Source organism: Carcharhinus amblyrhynchos, chromosome 29, assembly GCF_965287045.1.
Source record: "Carcharhinus amblyrhynchos chromosome 29, sCarAmb.v2.hapA, whole genome shotgun sequence".
In the NCBI taxonomy this organism is placed as follows: Eukaryota; Metazoa; Chordata; class Chondrichthyes; order Carcharhiniformes; family Carcharhinidae; genus Carcharhinus; species Carcharhinus amblyrhynchos.
The window spans coordinates 763,942-771,385 of NC_137352.1; positions in this window are offsets into that span (position 1 = coordinate 763,942).

A 7,444-nucleotide genomic window follows, 5' to 3' on the forward strand; every position below is an offset into this window, starting at 1 on the left:
TGTGAAGAATAAAAGGATGAGAAGAGAAGGGATTGGACCTATAAAAGGTAAAGGGGGAAAAGTCTGTGTGGAACCAGAAGAAATGGCAGAGGTGTTTAATGAGTACTTTGCCTTGGTATTCACGGTGGAAAATGATCCGGGAGGTTGTAGTACAGGTTTGCGGCGGACTGAAAAGATTGAGCATGTGGATGTTAAGAAAGAGGATGTGTTGGGAGTTTTAAATTCTATCAAGATAGATAAGTCGCCGGGACTGGATGGGATATACCCCAGGTTACTGTGGGAGGTGAGGGAAGTGATTGCAGAGCCCCTGGCAATGATCTTTGCATTGTCGATGGAGACGGGAGAGGTTCCGGAGGATTGGAGGATTGCGGATGTGGTTCCTATTTTCAAGAAAGGGAACAGGGATAGCCCAGGAAATTACTGAACGGTGAGTCTAACCTCAATGGTTGGTAAGTTGATGGAGAGGATTCTGAGGGACAAGATTTATGAGCATTTAGAGAAGTTTAGAATGATCAGAAATAGTCAGCACGGCTTTGTCAAGGGCAGATTGTGCCTTATGAGCCTAGTTGAGTTCTTTGAAAATGTGACCGAACACATTGACGAAGGAAGAGCGGTGGATGTGGTTTACATGGACTTCAGCAAGGTGTTTTGATGAGGTCCCCCATGCAAGACTTCTTGAGAAGGTGAGAGGGCATGGTATCCAAGGGGCTTTGGCCTTGTGGATCCAGAACTGGCTTGCCTGCAGAAGGCAGAGAGTGGTTGTGGATGGGACTTTTTCTGCATGGAGGTCGGTCACCAGTGGAGTGCCCCAGGGATCTGTTCTGGGACCCTTGCTGTTTGTCATTTTCATAAATGACCTGGATGAGGAAGTGGAGGGATGGGTTAGTAAGTTCACCAACGATACGAAGGTTGGTGGTGTTGTGGATAGTCTGGAGGGATGTCAGAAGTTGCAGCGTGACATTGATAGGATGCAAGACTGGGCGGAGAAGTGGCAGATGGACTTCAACGCAGATAAATGTGTAGTGGTCCATTTTGGCAGGACCAATGGGATGAAGGAGTACAATATCAAGGGTCGGACTCTTAGCTGTGTTGAAGAGCAGAAGGATCTTGGGGTCCGGGTCCATAGGACTCTTAAATCGGCCTCGCAGGTGGAGGATGTGGTCAAGAAGGCGTATGGTGTACTGGCCTTCATTAATCGAGGGATTGAGTTTAGGAGCCGGGAGGTAATGCTACAACTTTATAAGACCCTTGTCAGACCCCACTTGGAGTACTGTGCGCAGTTCTGGTCGCCTCACTACAGGAAGGATGTGGAAGCTATTGAGAGAGTGTAGAGAGGAGATTTACAAGGATGCTGCCTGGATTGGGAGGCATGCCTTATGAGGATAGGTTGAGGGAGCTAGGACTCTTCTCCCTGGAGAGACGAAGGTTGAGAGGCGACCTGATAGAGATTTATAAAATGTTGAGAGGAATAGATAGGGTGGATTCTCAGAGGCTATTTCCCAGGGCTGAAATGGTCACTATGAGAGGACACAGGTTTAAGGTGCTGGGAAGCAAGTACAGAGGAAATGTCAGGGGTAAGTTTTTCACTCAGAGGGTGGTGAGTGAGTGGAATTGGCTGCTGTCGGTGGTGGTAGAGGTGAACTCGCTGGGATCTTTTAAAAGACTTCTGGATGAATATATGGGATCTAATGGGATTGGGAGTTACAGATAGTTCTATGGCCTGGTAGGTATGGATATGATTGGCGCAACTTGTGGGCCGCAGGGCCTGTTTGTGCTGTAGTGTTCTATGTTCTATTTTACTGATGATCAAGAGTAGACCGAATGGGACGGTAATTGGCCGGGTTGGATTTGTCCAACATTTTTTGGACAGTAATGGGGGACAAAGAAATGGCAGAGGAACTGAATGGGTGCTTTGTATCAGTCTTCATGGTGGAAGACACCAATAACATGGCAGAACTTCAAGACAGCTGGGGGCCAAGGTAAACGCAGTGGCCATCACTATGGAGAAGGTGCTGGGGAAACTGAAAGATTTGAAGGTAGATAAATCACCCGGACTAGATAGATTACACCCTAGGGTTCTGAAGGAGATAGCTGAGGAGATTGTGGAGGCATTGGTGGTGATCTTTCAGGAATCACTGGAGGCAGGGAGGGCACCAGACGACTGGAAAGTAGCTAATGTAACACGCCTGTTGAAGATGGGAAATTATAAGCCAGTTAGCTTGACCTCGATCGTGGGTAAGATCTTGGAGTCCATTATTATGGATGAAATTGCTGGATACTTGGAAATACGTGATAAATTAGGGCTGAGTCAGTACAGCTTCATCAAAGGAAGGTTATGTCTGACAAATCCGTTAGAATTCTTTGAGGAGATAACAAAGAAGTTAGACAAAGGAGAGCCAGTGGATGTGATTTATTTGGATTTCCAGAAAGCCTTTGACAGGTGTCTTCAGGAGGCTGTTAAATAAGCTCAGAGCCAATGGTGTTTGAGGCAAGGTACTGGCATGGATAGAAGGTTGGCTGACAGACGGTAGAGAGTGGGGATAAGTGGGTCTTTTCAGGATGGCAAGTGGTGACTAGGAGTGTTCCACAGAGGTCAGTGTTGGACTTTTCATTATATACATTAATGATCTGGAAGATGGAACTGCAGGCACAGTTGATAAATTTCTGGATAATACAAAGATATGTCAAGGAACAGGTAGTGTTGAGGAAGTGGTGAGGCTACAGAAGGACTTGGGCAGATTAGGAGAGTGGGCAAAGAAGTGGCAGATGGAATACAATGTGGGAAAGTGTCAGGTTACGCACTTTGGTAGGAAGAATACAGCATAGACTATCTTCTAAATGGGGAAAGGCTTCAGAGATTGGAAGCACAAAGGGACTTTGGAATCCTGGTTCAGGACTTTCTTAAAGTTAACATGCAGGTTCAGTTGGATGTTAGGAAGGCAAATGCAATATTAACATTCATTTCTAGAGGGCTAGAATACAAGAGCAGGGATGTACTGTTGAGGCTGTATAAGGCTCTGATCAGACTTCATTTAGAATTTGTGTGGGGTGGTGGCGGCGTCATCGAGAGAGATTCACAAGAATGATCCCAGGAATGACGGGTTTGTCAGTTGAGGAGTCTGGGTCTATATTTGGAGTTTAGAAGGATGAGGGGGATCTGATTGAAATTTACAGAATACTGAGAGGCCTAGATAGAGTGGCCATGGAGAGGATGATTCCACTAGTGGGAGAGACCAGACCTTGAGGGCACAACCTCAGAGTGAAGGGACAATTCTTCAAAACTAAGACAAGGAGGAATTCCTTCAACTAGAGGGTGGTGAATCTGTGAAACTCTACCACAGTGGAAGAAAGCAATTGAGTGTCTTTAAGCCAGAGATAGATAGGTTCTCGATCAACAAGGGGATCAGGGATCATGGGGGGAAGATAGGAGAATGGTGATGAGAATCATATCGGCCATGATTGAATGGTGGAGCATACTCGATGGGCCAAATGGCCTGACTCTGCTCCTATATTTTATGTTCTTATGAACAGCATATGCCTCGACAATTTTCCACATTGCCTGGTAGATAGCAGGGTTGCAGCTATGCTGGAACAGATTGATTAGGGGCATGGTTAGTTTTGGAGCACAAGTACTAATGCTAGAATGTTGATACGGCCCATTGTCTTTGCAGTATACAATGCCTTCAGCTGTTTGTTGATATCACGTGGCTTCTGTGATGCTGGGGACATTCAGTGGGGGCTGAAATGGACCTGTTGGCTGGCTGCTCACAATCCTTGTTAGAGTGCTCTGAAGCAGCTCACAGATACCCTTGACCCTGACACTATCCTAGATTTGCCTCTGCAGCCAGAAGCACCTATCTATTCCCCTAACTATTGAATCTCTTATCACTATCGCGCTTCCAGTTTTCTCTGTACTTTCCTCCTGTTGGGCTGAGTCACCCATGGTGCCATGGATTTGTCTCTGGCTGCAGTCCCAAGAGAAACCATCACCCTCATCAGTAATTAGAACTGAATATAGGTTGGAGATTGGGGTATACTCAGGGGACTCCTATTCTACTGACCTGTGCTTTTTTGACTCCCTAGTAGTCACTCATTCCTTCTCTTCCTGCATACACATAAGCTATGGGGTGACCACATCTATAAACAAGCTATCTATCAAACTCTCAACCTCACAGATGCACCACAATGATACTAGCTGCTGTTGAAGTTCTGAATCATGGAGCTCAATCTGTTGACCACACTTCTGTACATATGGTTATCCAGAACATTGGAGGTATCCTTGAATTCCCACATAGTGCAGGATGTGCACTCTAGAGTTCTGCCCAGCCCTACCATTCCCATATTTATTAGTTAACAATGCTGCTATTAACCAAAGGTGACCAAAGAGGTGGATAAGGGTAAGACAGTTGACGTGGTGTATATGGATTTTAGTAAAGCGTTTGATAAGGTTCCCCATGGTAGGCTACTGCAGAAAATGCAGATGCATGGGATTGAGGGTGATTTAGCAGTTTGGATCAGGAATTGGCGAGCTGATAGAAGACAGAGGGTGGTGGTTGATGGGAAATATTCAACCTGGAGTTCAGTTACAAGTGGTGTACCTCAAGGATCTGTTTTGGGGCCAATGCTGTTTGTCATTTTTATAAATGACCTAGGTGAGGGTGTCGAAGGATGGGTTAGTAAATTTGCTGACGACACCAAAGTCGGAGGAGTTGTAGACAGTGAGGATGGATGTTACAGTTTGCAGAGGGACATAGATAAGCAGCAGAGCTGGGCCAAGAGGTGGCAAATGGAGTTTAATACAGAAAAGTGTGAGGTGATTCACTTTGGTGTGAGTAACAGGAGTACAGAATATAGGGGCTAATGGAAGGACTCTTAGTAGTGTCGACGAAGAGAGAGATCTCGGTGTACATGTGCATAGCTCCCTGAAAGTCGGCACCCAGGTTGATAAGGTTGTTAAGGTGTACGGTGTGTTAGCTTTTATTGGTAGAGGGATTGAATTTCGGAGCCGTGAGGTCATGTTGCAACTGTACAAAACTCTGGTGCGGCTGCACTTGGAGTATTGCGTACAGTTCTGGTCACCGCATTATAAGAAAGACGTGGAGGCATTGGAAAGGGTGCAGAGGAGGTTTACCAGGATGTTGGGAAGGTCTTATGAGGAAAGGCTGAGGGACTTGAGATTATTTTCATTGGAGAGAAGAAGGTTATGAGGTGACCTAATTGAGGCATACAAGATGATCAGAGGGTTAGATAGGGTGGACAGTGAGAGCCATTTTTCTTGGATGGTGATGGCTAACACGAGGGGACATAGCTTTAAATTGAGGGGTGATAATTATAGGACGGATGTCAGAGGTAGGTTCTTTACTCAGAGGGTAGTAAGGACGTGGAATGCCCTGCCTGCAGCAGTTGTGGACTCGCCAACTTTAAGGGCATTCAAATGGTCAGTGGATAGGCATATGGATAACATTGGAATAGTTTAGGTTAGAGGGTCATTAGATTGGTTCCACTGGTCGGCGCAACATCGAGGGCCAAAGGGCCTGTACTGCGCTGTAATGTTCTAAGTTTTCAATACTATTAAGCTTACCAATACTCAAAACCCTATTCATAAATCTGATGTAATACCTAAATCATTTAGGAACAACAATGCAATGTTTTCAAGGTTTGCATATTAAGAAAGAAAAATGTGAATTTTTCAGGTGTCAGTCCAGTATTTGTATCATGTTTTGATAGCAAAGACCTACATAAAAACCTAAAAAGATAGACACTATCTTAGAAGCATCATGTCCGATGAATGTGAAGCAGTTGAGGTCCTTTCCAGGATTAACTAATTATTATGGCAAACTTGTTCCTAACTCAGATACATTGTGGAAGCCATTGCATAACTTACTGTGTGTTAAACAGTCATGGGACTGGACAACAGAATGTGGGAAAGCATACATGGATTCTTTGTAGAAGTCTGAAATATTGGTAAATTTAACCATTTCTACTTGCTTGCCTTATGAAGTAGGAGCAGTAGTTTCACATATTATGTCTTTGGGAAAAGAAGGATGACTAGTTTTTGCTTCACATACTTTGACTTGTGCTGAATCTAACTATGCTCAGCTAGTAAAAACACTAAGTATAATTTTTGACATAGAGAGGTTACATCATTATTTATATGATCATCATTTCACATTATTGACTGATCATCGACCCTTAACTGCTATTTTTGGGCTGTGTAAAGGTATACCATTGTTCACTACTAACTGATTGCAGAGATGGTCACTTATCTACACATTCTTACAATATAAATGATTGTCAATCAGAGTACTATGCTAATGCTGTTGCATTATCACACCTACCTTTACTTACTGAGCCGATGTGACCAGCTAGTTTTGCTGATACTCTTTAATTTTTGCTGATAGATCATTTGCCTGTGACAGCTTCTCAAGTTCAGAGACACACCAGAAATGATTCCATGGCAGAGATGATGATGGATATGGTATTGAAAGAAAAGATAGCTGAAAGGCATTGTGCGCATCCTGATTTGAAACCATGTCTGTCAAGAAAGATGGAGTTGACTGTTCAAGGTTGGTGTTTATTGTCAGGAATCCGAGTGATCATTACTCCTACTCTGTGTGGAAAAGTTCTTGAACAACTACATGAAGGACACCCATAGCTTGTTTTTGGTGGCCGGGTCTGGATGCTCAGATTGAAGAAGAAGTGGGAGTGTGTCAACCCCATGCATGAATAAGAAATACAGCAGCGTTATCTCCTTTACACCCTTGGGAGAGACCTAAAATGCCATGGCAACACTTGCAGGTAGACTTTGCTGGTGTGTTTGAGGGTTACATGTATTTAGTCAGAATTGATGCACACTCAAAGTGGCCAGAGATTGTTATCATGAGATCTACTAAATCTGAACTATTGAAAAACTGGAACGGATTGTTAGCGATAATTGTTCACAGTTTACTTCACAAGAATTTGTCAATTATCTCAAAGTAAACGTATGCAGCATATAAAATCCGCACCTTACCACGCATCAACCAATGGATTAGCTGAAAGATTCATACAATCCTTGAATGATTCTTTAAAAGCTTCAAAAGAGCAATGGTCATTTTCACATTGTGTGAATAGTCTTTTGGCAACTAATAGAAACACTACTCATAACAAGTACCCAAAGTTCACCTGCAACAATATTCTTAAAAAGAAACTTGAGAATAACATTAAATTTGTTATTACCGCCAGAAACTTCAGAGATAGTAGAACTTCAACAACAATCTCAAGTTGCCAGATGAGAAGCGATGGGAAAACAATACTCAGTTCAACTAGGAGAACGAGCATTGTTAGCATGTTATTATGTCAGGCACAGGAAATGGGAACCAGCCATAGTTTCAGCAAAAACAGGTTCAATTTCTTACACGGTTTAAATTGAACTAGTTTGATGATGCCATGCTGATCAATTGCT